We start from the raw sequence: 15,514 nt of genomic DNA, 5'->3' as shown, positions 1-15,514 counted from the left end.
ATCTCCTCACATGGCTGCTGGTTCCAGTATCTCTAAAGTGTCTTTTAATCCCTACAGCCTCCCTCCATCTTTTTTTTTCCTTTAATATTTATGGAAAAACTATTTTGTTCCTTTTTATGGCTGAGTAATATTCCATTGTATATATGTGCCACATCTTCTTTATCCATTCATCTGCTGATGGACACTTAGGTTGCTTCCATGTCCTGGCTATTGTAAATAGAGCTGCAATGAACATTGTGGTACATGACTCTTTTTGAATTATGGTTTTCTCAGGGTATATGCCCAGTTGAGTTATTTGTAGTGAGGTGGATGGACCTAGAGTCTGTCATACAGAGTGAAGTAAGTCAGAAAGAGAAAAACAAATACCGTATGCTAACACATTTATATGGAATCCAAGAAAAAAAAAAAGGTCATGAAGAACCTAGGGGTAAGACGGGAACAAAGACACAAACCTACTAGAGAATGGACTTGAGGACACGGGGAGGGGGAAGGGTAAGCTGTGACAAAGTGAGAGAGTGGCATGGACATATATACACTACCTAACGTAAAATAGATAGCTAGTGGGAAGCAGCCGCATAGCACAGGGAGATCAGCTTGGTGCTTTGTGACCACCTAGAGGGGTGGGATAGGGAGGGTGGGAGGGAGGGAGACGCAAGAGGGAACAGATATGGGAACATATGTATATGTATAGCTGATTCACTTTGTTATGAAGCAGAAACTAACACACCATTGTAAAGCAATTATACTCCAATAAAGATGCTAAAAAAAAAAAGATAAACTAGTTTCTTTCATCCCACAGTGCTTCCTAGTTTGGCTTTTACCAATTACGTCTTCGTGGTACCCGTTTAATAATTTTCTCTGTCTTTTGTGTTTTCTGTAAACTGGGAGTCAGATCGACAGGTTTGATCAGTTCTGATTTGAATTTTTGGCAAGAAAACGACCCAGGGCATGTTGTTCCAGCAGGAGATCAAAGTCCAGCTGTCCTTCCTTGAATGATGTCAGGAGACACCGTGTGCGATGCCGGGTCCATTATTTCAACAGGGGTTGCGGAATGTTAATAATCTGTTCTTTCTTCTTCCTCTGTTTGGCAGAATAACTCTACAAAGAGAAGATTCCCTTCAACTGCTCTTTGGTTATTCATGGCCAACCTTCTTAGAGTTGTTTTTTCATGAACAAACATCACCAACAAACTTAAGGTTTGCTCTATGTGTGGAGCCTGAGGGCTCCATGTGTTGAAGACTCATAGCTCTGGCTCCCTGACGAATTCCAATACATCACTCATCGTCATTGGGTCATTGGTTGGGGACTGGGAGATAGCGGATAAGGGGATGACCACTGTCCCTTTGAAAGGTCCTCTGCCTCCAGAGTTTTTCTTCCTTAAGACTCCTCAACTTTTCCATCTTGGCTTGTGTTGAAGTGTGTCCCTCCTCCCCCCAAATTCATGTGTTGAAGTCCTGCCAGATGAGGTCACATGGGTGAGCCTTAATCCAATATGTCTGTCCTCCTTATGAAGAGGAGACATTTGGACACAGACACACACATGAGGAAGGTCACGTGACAGGAAGGCAGAGTTTGGAATGATGTATCTACAAGCCAAGGAATGCCAAAGATTGCCAGCAACCACCTGGAGCTGTGACAAAGGCAAGGGACAGATTCTCCCTCAGAGTCCTAAGGGACCGGACCCCAGCACAGTTAATTCATGGCAGTGTTTATGGACAAGATAAGCTATACCTACATCTCTCTGCCCACTTCTCCTCACGCACCCTTGTTGCATCTCCTGCTTATATAGCATTTTGCATCTACACAGCATTCACTCAACAATATTAATCCAACAAATATTTATGGAGATCTTAGGTGATGCTACTGAATGATGAAATCAAGCATGTCCCCTGCCTCCATGCTGCTCACAGAATGCTTGGGAAAATAGGCACATAAATAAATATACGCCACGGTCACTCGTGACTCCTGCATTTTCATGTGAGCGTGAGGAAAGGACGATGCGCCGGGTCTGGGAGGCAGGGTTTGGAGATTTGAATGGGGGAAGGCTGAGAAGAGGGAGGGGGTGAGACTCCAGGGTCTGCAGCCCAGGTGCTTGGAGACACAGAGGTACCAGCCCCCAAGATGGAACTACAAGAGGAAGAGGGGTTCAGATTCAGACTTGTTGGGCTGTAGTGCCTGAAGGATATCCAGGTGGAGAGCTCTAGCAGACACCTCCATAAATGAATCCGCAACTCCAGGGAACAGGCTGGGTGAAGCTCTGGAATGAGGCCCCTTGAGCCAAGGATGGAACCCTGGGGACAAAAACCTCTTAAGAGCATTCTTTTAACTTCAGAATATATTAAGGCCGGGGGTGGGGGGATGGTATTCAGATGATTCAAAGACTTCCCTGTGGTTTCATGTGTCAACTTGTAATCCGTTAAGGGAGAGAATATTAAGTAAAACCCCTGTAGTCTCAACAGAGCTCCTGAAATTGGAAGAGGAGCCAGGCATGATTACTTTTCCTGCATGAGCTGCCTAGTTTTGCTTTTTGTTTCTCCCGTATTCCTTTCCAATACTGGGATAGGAGTAAATTTGGTAGCAGCCGTGGGCACGCCACCAAGCCAAAACCACCAGCAGGAGAGCAGCGGAGGAAGAAAGAACATGGGCTTTGCAAGTAAACAGGGCTGAATTATCATTCCATTCCCATCACTTACGAGCTCAGTTTCCACATTTGCAAACTGGAAATAATCACAGGGACTTCATGGTCTCATAAAGAGCGTTACATTAGACTAGGTTATGCCTAGCTCCAAATCATTCCTTCTTCTCCTATTTATATAACCACCCTTACCACATTACATATATTTTTTTCCTTTACCAAAATTGGGAATAAGAACACAAGGGTCTGTGAAGACGAAAAGTGGTCTGAGGTATTTGCTGACGTCCAAAATACCAAGCTCCCAAATGAAAGAGCGAAAGGGACCCTCTTCATCTTGTGTCAATCAGAAAAAAAAACACTAAATTTTCATCAGAGGACATCATCTTGCTTTGTGGCTCAGAAGTCCCAGATTGTGTGGACGGCGTTTGTGTCCATATCGTAGTTTCTAGATCCACTTAGAAATGCTTCAGATAAAGTTCTCAGGAAGCAAGGAAAGTGGAGGCGTAGTTTCTGTTCTCACAGCTAAATATATTGTGCCTAATAGGAGAAATATGTTTAACATATGCGAGCTGAAGCACGGCTCCCCATTTGTCCACGTAGCTCTTTTGCGGAAATCCCTGAATTCTCGCAAATTCTCCAGGAAAGACTGGTCATGGTGGAGGAGAAAGCACGTTCCTGGCTTTGGGTTTTTGTGGGGGATTTTTTGGTGGTGGCAGAACGAGACGTGTTGGAGAAACACAGCACACGTGAGTGTGTAACAGGGAAGAACAGCTCTGACTCCATATTAGATCTGCTCTGTTGCCTGTGCTGAGTCGTGCTGGCTCCGCCCCTTTTGTAAAAGAATGTTGCCTTTAGCCCGAAATATACAGGAGAGCCCATTCTCAGGGCTCTGACCTTTAAGAGTTGATTCATATAGAGATAAAAAGTTGCAGAACAGAGAAGAATACTTGTTTTATTGGAGGTTTACAGGAACATCATGACCTGACCTACGTGCACAGCTGAGAGAACAAAGGATTCCCAACACCAAGAAGTTAGCAGCAACCAGCCACAGCCCTGCCCTCACCTGGCCTTGAAAAGTGTTTTGCTGAAACCCTTCGAGGAATTTGAGATTTTTTTAGGCATGAGCCACCGGTCTCCTTGCAGGGCCCTGCAATAAACCTTTCTCTGCTCCAAACTCTGACATTTCGGTTTGTTAGGCCTCGCTGTGTGCCGGGCACACGAACTTGGGTTTGTTGACAAGCGTAGTTGGGAGAAGGGATGAAAGGGCTGAGATGGCCCGGGCAGCACAGCTTGGTTGACAGGAAGGTAAAAGGCCCCGTAAAAGTCCAGTTGCCTGAAAATAGTTGATAAAACTCTGTAGTACGTGATGTCATGCTGTAAACACGCAGACCTCTGTAAACATTCAACACGGACAGGAGAAAAGCCCAACGTTTTGTTTGGAGCCTGCTAATTACATTTAACCCTCCTTCAGGACTGGAATATGTGGGAGGGGTCCTGCTTTGTCAGAATCAAAGCAGGTGTCCCGAGTGTGAAGGCTGTCTCTGCTTCCTGCACACTTGCAGTGATGGGCAGGCAGTGAGGCTCTTGATGGAGTCCAGGGAGGATATACTGAGTAGAACATCCCACAGCTGGTAAATAGAGCATCTGAAGAGAGGTGCAGTCTGGGGCTGGCCCAGTGGGCCCGTGGCTGCCGGGAGGGACACGGGGAGAGAATTCTGTGGGCAGAGTCTGCATATATTGGACGTCCCTTCCAGACTCCAAGCATTCAGCTGGCTGAACCCTCTCTGGGAAGGACTCCTTCCAAGGTGGGAACCACAGGGCTGTATCAGAAATGGTGCCTGTTTAAAATAAAATGCAACCTCCACCAGGGGTTCCTACCTGAGCTGGCATGTGCAGCGAGGGTGGCCATTCACCCTGGTTTGCCTGGAACACGGGTCCTTTGGTACCCGAACCTGGCAAGTCACCCTACCTGGGACCACCTCTCCTGTGCACTGCCCTCACACACTGGGGGCTTTGGGCATGTTTCTGGAACACTGGCCCTTGCTCCTCCCTCTGTCTAGAACACTCTCGCCCCCTAGTCTTCGAGTAGCAACCTGACTGTTGTCATCCAGGTCTCAGTCCAAAAGTCACCTCCTCTGTGAAGCCCTCCTGGATGCCCCCACCCCCTCCTCACTCTGCTTTACTTTTATCATAGCAGTTGGTTATCTCTACCGGGAACGACTTCATTTAGGTGTTTGTTTACTTGTTTAATGTCTCTGTAATCCTCTAGGAGGTGAGCTCTTTGAATATTCAATGAATGAATGAAAAGAATAAATGAAAACATAAATCGGAAGTAGTATTTTGGCTGGTATTGAAGTGAGGGGAAGGGACGAGGGGAAGAAAGAATCGAAGAAACCCCAAGCCCTCAAAAGCACAGGTTTCCTTCGTCCCCACTGGTACCCTGCACACGCAGGCACGCCCACAAGTGTAATTGCACAAAAGCGGGCTGGCAGTCACGCATGGGGGGTGGGGGGATGGTGTTTTTAAGTGTTTGCATTTCCTGTTTGTGCCAGGGCAGCTCTTCTTCTGACTGCAGGCTCTCGGTTTACAGTTTCACCGTCCTCCTAGCTCTTAATGCTATTACATCTTTATTTCCCAACTGGGCTTTTTGAGATTTATATCCACCCGATGGCATTTTTAACCACCACCACCATCCCCTTTCTGTTCTGCTCCCTCCTGCTGGCAAACCCATCCCTGCCCCCCCCCCCCCCGGTCTCTCCCACTCTGCCCATCCGACCCATCACCTCTTCATTTGCTCGATTTCCTCCTTTTCTCCAAAGATAACTTGGGCTCTAAAATGTAGGTCTCAGACCCAAAATTTGCTTAGGTTTAAAAAATTTTATCAGTATTTCTTTTTCCTTTTTAAATAGGCTTTTTTTTTTTTAAGAGCAGTTTTAGGTTCACAGCGAAATTGAAGGGAGGATCCACAGATTTCCCGTATCCTCCCTGCCCCACCCATGCACAGCCTCCCATTATCAACATCCCCACTGGAGTGGTGTTTGTTACCACTGATGAGCCTACAGTGATACATCATCATGGCCCAGAGCCGTAGTTTACATCAGAGCTCACACTTGGTGTTGGTTGCTCTGTGGGCTTCGAAAAACTGTGTAATGACACGTATCCACCATTATAATATCACACAGAGTAGTTTCACTGCCCTAAGAACCCACTCCTCTCTGCCTATTCATTCCTCCCCTCTAACCCCCGGCAACCACAGATGTTTCTACTGTCTCCGTAGCTCTGCCTTTCCCAGCATGTTGTATAGTTGGAATCATACAGTACATAGTAGTCTTTTCAGATTGGCTTCTCACACTTTGTAACATGCATTTAAGGATTCCCCATGGTTTTTCATGGATTGGTCCTTTCTTTTCTGTTTTTTTTTTTTTTTTTTTTTTTTCGGTACGCGGGCCTCTCACTGTTGTGGCCTCTCCCGTTGCGGAGCACAGGCTCCGGACGCACAGGCCCAGTGGCCATGGCTCACGGGCCCAGCCGCTCCGCGGCATGTGGGATCTTCCCGGACCGGGGCACGAACCCGTGTCCCCTGCCTCAGCAGGCGGACTCTCAACCACTGCGCCACCAGGGAAGCCGGATTGGTCCTTTTTGATTTTCTCCCTATACCGTTTGTCCTCTCATAGAGCATCTAGATAACTCAGCAACCCGGATGGGGTACAGACAGACTGCTCAATCCAGTGCAGTCTCAATCCAAGGAAGTGAAGGAAGAATCCTGGAGCTTCAGAGTCTGAACCAAAAGGATGTTTTGGGAACTTCCATCCTCTCGCAGGTCCTCACTGGATGAGCCTCCGTCCCCAGATTCTCGTCTCACTCACAGTCACCCCCCAGCAACCCATCAAGTCCCATAAAAATACCAAACGAGAAAGTAAAATTTCTCTCCGTTTTTCAAAAGCAAATCTTTAACGAAGGGTCTTTGATCCACAAATGTAATTAGCATTAGAATTGGAGATGGAAAGGATATTTGTCTAAAAGCATTAATTTAATTCCTGGCCCAGTTTTTTTGCTTTTTTGTCTTATCAGTGCTCTAATTCTAGCAGCGCCTGTGGCAGAATCAGAAATCAGAGGGAAAGGACAAGTGGGTCTTCACACAGCAAGAACACAAATAGAAATTACATTGAAAATATTTTCCAAATCAAGACAGATGGGGGGACCCAGGGAAGTGAGTTGATCTTGCATATTGTCAACCCCAACTTGCTCCCAACATATGAGTGACTGAGCCGTGTAACTGTCTTCATACTCCCTGCTCATATTCAACAAGTTCGAAAATAGAGCAAGGAGGATGCTAAGGACAGAAGCTTCAAGCTATTGTCCGTTGGCCCCCAAACCCATGTGCCCCCAGGTTTCTTTGGCTGGAATTTTAGGAGTCACTTTGATTTATCATCTAGAGTTTACAGGCCATTATCTTACAGCCCAGGTTGTAAAGTTCCAACGAGGATTGGGGGGATGGAAGATGCTTTTTATTATTTAAAGTGGAAATACATGTGAATTTAAAATTCAATTCTTCTAGCCACCTGCTGTATCACAAAATATCACAGACATTTATTTTTTATTTTTGGCTGCGTTGGGTCTTCGTTGCTGCGCGCAGGCTTTCTCTAGTTGCGGCGAGCGGGGGCTCCTCTTCGTTGCGGTGCGCGGGCTTCTCATTGCAGTGGCTTCTCTTGTTGTGGAGCACGGGCTCTAGGCGCTCGGCTTCAGTAGTTGTGGCTCACGGGCTCTAGAGCGCAGCAGGCTCAGTAGTTGTGGTGCACAGTTGCTCCATGGCATGTGGGAATCTTCCCAGACCAGGGCTCGAACCCGTGTCCCCTGCATCGGCAGGTGGATTCTTAACCACTGCACCACCAGGGAAGTCCTCACAGACATTTATTGTCTCACAGTTCTAGGAAGTCCAAGGTCGAGGTGTGGGCAGGGCTGTTTCCTCTGAGGCCTCTCCCCTGCGCTTGCGTGGCAGCCTTCTTGCTGTGTCCTCCCATGGTGATTCCTCTGTGATCACCCACCCCTCCTGCCTCCCCCTCTCATAGGGACACCAAGGGCATTGGATTAGGGTCCAGCCTAACAACCTCCTTTTAACTTAATCACCTCTTTAGAAAACCTCTCTCCAAATACGGCTGCATTCTGGGCTCCTGGGGGTTGGGACAAATGAATGTTCAGCCCATAACATCCGCTCAGACGAGCATCCTTCAAGGCCCAAGTACGCGTCTCACCAGCAGGAAACCCATTTCTGTCTCTAACTCATGAGTCCTCTCTGTGAACCTAAGTTCATACAGTACAGGGGGAAATGCAGAGTGTTCACAGCCAGCAGAGAAGCCAGAAGCCGCCCCAATTAAGCCACCCATCCTCTGCCCATCTCAGATAACCGACCGCTCCCTAGAAGCTGGAGTATGTGAACTATCCCACGTATTTACACCCAGTTTTCCTTTGCTCCTTAGAACGTACTGCAAAGCCTGCAGTTCAGCCCTCATCACCCTGATGTCTCTCTCCTTCGGCTAGAGGATTAACGGTTTTTTAAAGGTTAATAACTTGTAGGTGTTTCTCCACTCCCTTGATGGTGTTGTGTCATCTTCCATCTTTTTTCATTTCCTAAGGAGGAAAATAACTTTGGCGGAACAAAGGCTGAGTGACTGAGCCAAAGGCGGCCCTCAGAACTGTATCAAAGCCCCACCGAGTGGGAATAATTACTCGGGCTCAGCTGGGGGTGCCAGTGACACCATCTGAGCACGAGGATCTCTCACGCCTTTCAACGAGGAGAAATTAAAAAGAAAACACAGGAGAGATTCTGGGGAGCGGCCAGCTATTCAGAGACAACCGAGGCTGCTGGTGGTCACCCTCCCCCGAGAGCGCCCCACGGGCCCTGTCGCATCAGCTCTAAATGGTGTTTTTTAAAAATTGTAATATGAGAAAGAAAAAGGACAAAATCTTCCTTTATCTTCCATCTTGAAATCAGAAAATCCAAAAGGTTGACTGGTGAGGACATTGTGGGTTAGTTGGAAAACTTTCCCTTCTTTAATAATTGGTCAGGCAGCTCTTCAGAAAAGTCGGCTCTGATTCCACTTTTATTTCAAAAAATGTATAAACTTGTGTAAGAGGACAGCTTGAAGCCCTCTCTGGAAGTCATGGGGTCCACCTCCAGCCCCCAGCTAGACCCTGTATTAATTTGCCAGCACTTCGACCAGAGGATGGGTTATGTAAGTCCCCACATCAGGTCGTGCTCGAAGGCAAATGATGTCACATCCCTCCATCCTTTGAAATCTCTGTCCGAGGGGCTGCACCCCCAGAAGAGCACGAGATGTGAGCAGGGACCCTTAGATAGAGACCTGGGGTGTCACACTGGGTGAGGGCGAGGGCCAGAGTGTCTGTGCATGAGTGAGAGTGTTTGTATGAGCGAGTGAGTGTGTGCACGTGTGCACACAGTGTGTGGGAGTGAATGTGTGCGGGTGTGTGCGTGTGTGTATGAGTAAAGTGTGCGTGTATGTGTCTGAGCGTGTGCACACGTGTGTGCATGTGTGAACATGCATGTGTCTGAGAGGGTGGCACACATGCATATATGTGTGTCTGAGAGTGTATGCACACACATGTGTGTCTGAGAGTGTTGCATGCATGCATCTATATGTGTGTCTGAGAGTGTATGCACACATGTGTGTATATGCATGTGTGTGTGAGAGAGCGTGTGCATGTAAGTGTGCACAGGCATGTGTGTGAGAGAGTGTGTGTGTACGGTGTGCCTTCCACCTCCACAATCACTCTGGACCTGACGGTCTCAGCGCGGGTAGACCCGACGGCCTTGTCCGCGGTGACAGCTCCTCTCCTCTTCCGGGGCTGGTGACGAGCAGCCAGCGAGCAGAGGCCGGTCTCTCTTCCTCGTGCTTTGTTCGTGTGGATAATGACCCTACCGCTCATGGAAATGAGTCCCACCCGCCTCTCGGATTCCCACTCCTCTGGAGATCAAAAGCCCCGCGTAGTGGGCTGCACAAAATGGCAGGGGAACTGGGATGAAAGTCACAGGGAAGAACCTGGGAAACGGCTGGACGGTGGACCTGCTCTGGGGCAGCGACGTAACCACTTGCTAAAGGGGTCCCTGGTCACTACCCTTAGAGATCTGGTCAAACAGCCGACTGCCAGCATGACGAGAGAGAGAGGGCTCGCAAGCTTGAAGGGTGGACGGTCTGACCTGCATGCAGAGAGAGGGAAAGGCGTTTCCCTCCCAGGAGGAGGCACCCCGTTCTGCAGGAGGGGCGGCCCCTGGGGTTGCGCATCCCCAACCTGGGGGCCACGCAGTCGCCAACGTCCAGCATCTCCATTCAAAGCTGAGCAGCGAGCGCCCTCTATCGCACGGCTATCTGAACTGCTAGAATACAAAAAGATCTCTGGCTATTTCGTAATCCCTAAAGAATAACAAAATACGGTCCTCGTTCTGATAAAGACAGGCGAGGGGCAGTCAGGGAATACGTGGAACGAAGCATCTTTTCCTTTTCACACGCAGCCTTTGTAGCCAATGTAGACAAACCCAAGGCAACTAGAGAAATGGTGGATTACGTGGGCAGGAGAAAATGAAGCGAGAGTTCCTTCAACCAACGCTTCTAGCCTTTGCCTACTTGTGGAAGGCGCTGGATGAGCCCCTGTGGCCCATCCTAGGTTCTGCTTTCTGTCTTTTGAAGTGATCTAACGGCAAGGCTCACCGCACGAAGGCAGGTCTCAGGTGGTACTTCAGAAGGGGGCTTCCTGCGGAGGTCGGGGTCGTGATAAAGAGCAAAGCCCACGCAATTGTGAGCTTGGGACGTGCGCGGGATGAAGACTTCCTTTCTGGAATAAACAAGTTGATGGCTCTCCTCCCGCGTCCCCTCGGCTGCCAGTCTGCTTAGATTTTCTGTAACAGAAATAGTCCGTGCAGGGCACGTGTTCGGGAAGGCTGGTAGAACCGTTTTCCAAATGAGTTGAGTACCAGGGGGAAAAGTGCTCTCCATTGTCGAAAAGAAATGGTTGGTAGGGCTTTCATTTTTTTTTTTTTTTTTTTTCCCTTCAAAAAAAGCAGTAGCTACTTTCAAAGTCAGGAGAGGCAATTTTTTTTTTAACACAAAGAAAGAAATAGTCACAGCGGGGTGTTGCCTCACTCTGTCCCTTTAACATTCCAGCTGCAGGAGATGCTATTAATTTTCTCCTTTCTCTTCTGGCATGAGGTTGTGAAAAAGGCCCGTGGTGCTTGCAAATCTCCAGGCAAATTATCTTAAGAGGGCTTCCCACGCTGCATAGGGAAGGGGGAGGAATTCCTTCACCAGCTGCCCCCTGCCCCAGGCGCTGGGCACCCCAGTTCCACCCCAGGGGTGACTGGTGACCACATGGCCCGAATCCTGCTGACTCCCCCTTACAAGAGCAAATGATAAGTTCTGTGTCCGCTTTGCCCCAAGAGGCAGGGATGTGTCACGCGGAAGCAGGTCAAAGTGCCAAACATCAATAACCACCATCCCGCCTAGCTACCCACCCTCTGCCAGGAATGTAAACTGCTGCAGTGCGCTGCTCACCTTTGCCCCCTGCCAGCCTCATGGCTCCTCCCTTCAAAGGATGCTCTTCACGGGGAAAACGCTTTATGGAGAAAACAATGGCCATCGCTACACCATTATTTTAGAAGCTCGACATTGTATTTTAACGGAGGGCAGACGGCCTGGCTGAAGTCTGGAGGGCTTTCAAGATTGAGATCTAAATCCCGAGGTTCAGAAATACGCAGGTCAGAAGTACAATCAGCCCAACGTAGGAAGCCTATTCTTTGCTCCTTGAAATATATTAAATTAAAGACTGAGTCGCGGTTTGACAACTCACCTCACCGTTTTCAAATAAAGAGGACAAAATCCCAGTGCTAATGAAGGCTTTTTTTTTTTTTTGAGAGTTGGATTACACTGATGATTATTTTACAGCTCTTCGAGCCTTCCAACAACAGGCACTTTGAAATGTCGGCTGTGCCGGGAGAGGAGGCTGTTGACCTCTCTGTACGGGGATTTCTCTTCTGGATTTCACAGCCTAACCCTTTCCTTGGTGAAGTATAATATGAAGATGCTACATGTCAGCTTTGCAAAGAGGAACATGGAGGACAGCCCAGAGCAGAGAAAGTGAACGGCGCAGAATCAAAGGTACCGGTGGGCTCAGTCCCGACATCACCTGAAGCTCAAACACGTCATTGGGGAAAATGTTAATTCAACAGGAGGGTTACAACAGTAACCACAGTAGCACGCCGTACAAAATGGGATCCCACAACTCAAAGAACCCACCTGTCACCTAAAAGAAAGCATCCAAGGGAAGCCTCCAAAGAGAGATTTTGAATGATTGAGTAAAAGAACGAAGGAAGGCATAGAAAACACAAGCGAAACCAGGGATCTTCTCCCGTGAAGCCAGCAAGAAGCACATTTTAGATCAAGCCTTTTGAAGGATTTTGCTCTCCCAGTTCTATTTTAAAAGATTATCTATAGAAGTTGGAACAAATGCTTCTTTTTCTCTTAAAAATTTCCATCAGGATTCTGGAATGGGAAGTGGCATGGCACTGTTTTTAACTCTCAGAAGTTCCTCGCGAAAATATACAGAGAGATAGGAAAACCAAAGGCTCATGGTAAAATCTACAATAAAACCGATGATGAGAAAAGCCCCACGAACCTCAGAAGACACACGGGAAGCACGCATGGGAGGGGGCAGACCACCAAGAACTACCATACGTGTCAGCAGCCGTGCAGGAGACAGAGAAAGAATGGAACATCTGATGGACCTGAGGGTTTCCAAAGAAACTGGAAATCTTGGAGGACTAACGAAGACAAGACGCTGAAACAGAGGGATTTTGCTCCAAGAGGAGGTGAGTTCAAGGGGTCTAAGTGTTACCGAACTCAGGTCCGGCTGCTAACTGCTCAAAAGCCAATCATCTGAGGGCTTCCCTGGTGGCGCAGTGGTTGAGAGTCCGCCTGCCGATGCAGGGGGCACGGGTTCGTGCCCCGGTCCGGGAAGATCCCACATGCCGCGGAGCGGCTGGGCCCGTGAGCCATGGCCGCTGAGCCTGCGTGTCCGGACCCTGTGCTCCGCAACGGGAGAGGCCACAGCAGTGAGAGGCGCGCGTACCGCAAAAAAAAAAAAAAAAAAAAAAAAAAAAAAAAAAAAAAAAAAAAAAAAAGGAAAACGGGAGGAAAATCTCAGGGAATCGTAGAGGCAGGAGGGTGGGTTCTGCATCCTATTCTGTTGTGTGCAGATTGGCTGACTCTTCAGATGTTATTTTGCCCACGTGATCCCCTGCAGGATTGCCAAGGGAACTGCTGGGGGTAGAGGGCTAGTCTTGTTTAACTACTTAATTCTTCATTCTGACTTCTTTTAATCTAGGAAAAGAATCAACAGGTTAGGCAAGGCATGAGTGCATTCAGGAGAGAGCACGTCAGAGTTCAGTTAAATTGCCTAGTGATCTCTTTCCTATAATTAGGTTCTTTTAAGGTCAGAGGGGAACAGAAATGTACAGACAGGAAAGAGGCAAACGTGCTGCCTTTACAAGGAAGGTCGGAAGGGACAGAATCACACTGGACCCCACGAACTCTTGAAACTTAGAACTCCCCTACAGGGCAAAGCTTTACACCAAGAAGAAACTTCTGGAAATAGAATCCAAACTGGGGGCACTGGGACACTACAGAGAAAATGAAGAGGGGTCCGTCAAAAAGTGTGCTGGAGAACAGGAGACATGTCATCTCAGAAAGTAGGTTGCCGTATAGTTAAAAACAGAAGAGAGAGCTCGATAACTTGGCGCTCAGAAGAGGGCCTCTAAGACATGCCTCCTTCTCAAATTTTAAGAAAACTATGTTCCCATGACACTGAGCAATAGAAGGGATTGGGATTAAATCCTATAAACCGTTAATATAAACGAAGACAGAAGAGGCAGAAAAGTAACCCTACGGACAGTGAAAGCACAGTGTAAGTCAGAAGAGAATGTGGCTCTTTTAAAATCAAATGACACAAGACTTTTAAAAAAGAACAGTATAACTCAGAAATGAGATGAGAGAATTTAGGAAAGAATTATAAATAAAAGGCAATATTATTTTAGTAATGAAAACCGTACTAGAAGGAACACAGAGTGAATAAATACATCAGGATGCCTTAACGGATATGGAAGTGGAAAGGAGGACATTTTTGAAAATTAAAACGGAATGAAAGAATATTTAAGAAAAAATATTTTCGAGAAAGTGACAAATTTAGAAGACAGGTAAAGCAGATGCAATCAACATAAAATTTAAGTCCCCAAAGAAGAAAATCCAAGCAAGCGAAGAGGGTCAACACTAAAATCATGAGGCAACAAAAACATTCATGAGATAAAAAATAAATAAATGAAGTGATGTATGGAGAGCACACATCCCTTATTTGAGAAATTTGCCCCAGAACATGAAGTCACTTGTAAAGAAAAGTTAAATTGTCATCAAATTTTTAAATGCCAACATTCCTTATTCAAGAAGAGGAAATGTAATCCAAGGGTTTTAGATCTCCCCCGTCGACTTTTCAGGAATAAAGGTTGCCGTCAAATTGTTGTCACCCGGTAAGAACTCAGGCAATATCACTCTGCTGAGTCCTTCTTGAGAATCTGTAAGAGTACAGCTTCAGACGACCAAAATGGTTAGAGAGATGTCAGTATAACTGGTGTGACCTATGAATATGTGTTTATTTGTAGGTGAGACTAATTAAGGGTCATAAGAAAGTATAGTACGTAATCACTGCACGTGCTGACAAAGTTAACAGAGGACACCCGTGCAAATCAGGAAGTGGACGGGAGAGCAAAGACAAAAGGGTTTTACTCTCTTCAGCGGAGGGGGTGTTTGCTTCGTGTTTCTGAGACTCATGTGTGTGATGTGGGATAAAACAAATAAATAATTACGTGATACACTTATCTGGGATTGAGAACCAGGGTCATCTCTGTGGAAGGTACGTGAGACAATGTAAAATAGAACATGTTAAGTTAAAAACCTACAGTCCTGAATTTGAACTGGACGGATCAGTATGAACGCGGGAGAGAGTTTTTTTCTTTGCAGAGCTAGATATGGAAACATACAGTTCCTAACTCTGTCCATTGAAAAGGCCTAGAATTAATGAACAGACTCATAGAAATGAGCCTAGAATTAATGAACAAACTCATAGAGATGAGCACCCTTCGTGTCCAGATTGTGGTTTCCAGGACGGGGGCAAGATAAGTAAGGATGAGCCTGGAAGGTCTTGCCATGCTAGTCGGCAGTGAAGGTGTGAAAGTCTTCTAGAGTTAAGTAAAAATATCTCAAAAACCAACGTGAAGAAATCCCCACTAACTAAAGGTGAGAGAAGTTGAACATTAATAAGAAAAATAAGTGCAATGAATTGAAACCTATGACGCATGTTTAAATCCATGAGTTCATAACGATGCTCTGAAAATAGAATTGGTTGTCTTTGAACGTTAAATTAACTCATTATTTTGAAAATAAGTAGCAAAAGAGGAAGAAGACAGTACTATATGAATTGTCCTGTAGGAGACGTATCACTAGATAATCCAATAATAGATGAGGGAAATTGCCTTCTTATGAAATGATTCCTGCTAATAAAGAAAAAATAATAGAATTAAAATAGCATCATTGTGCTACTTCTAATAAATGAATGGTTCTCGGCACCGAGGATCCATGTCTGCTGACATCAAAACAAGGAGACAATCCGTTATCATGTCTCCTGATGGAGAACCACCATGCCACCTCTGAAGTAGTCTTACTGGAAAAAAAAAAAAATTGAACCAGAACCTTATTAAGTTTATGTATTCCACTACTCACTTACAGGAAATACAAAGAACAGAAGAACGTGTTAGATCACACC

This window comes from Tursiops truncatus, chromosome 13, assembly GCF_011762595.2.
Source record: "Tursiops truncatus isolate mTurTru1 chromosome 13, mTurTru1.mat.Y, whole genome shotgun sequence".
NCBI lineage: Eukaryota > Metazoa > Chordata > Mammalia > Artiodactyla > Delphinidae > Tursiops > Tursiops truncatus.
This window is presented reverse-complemented; position numbering follows the sequence as displayed.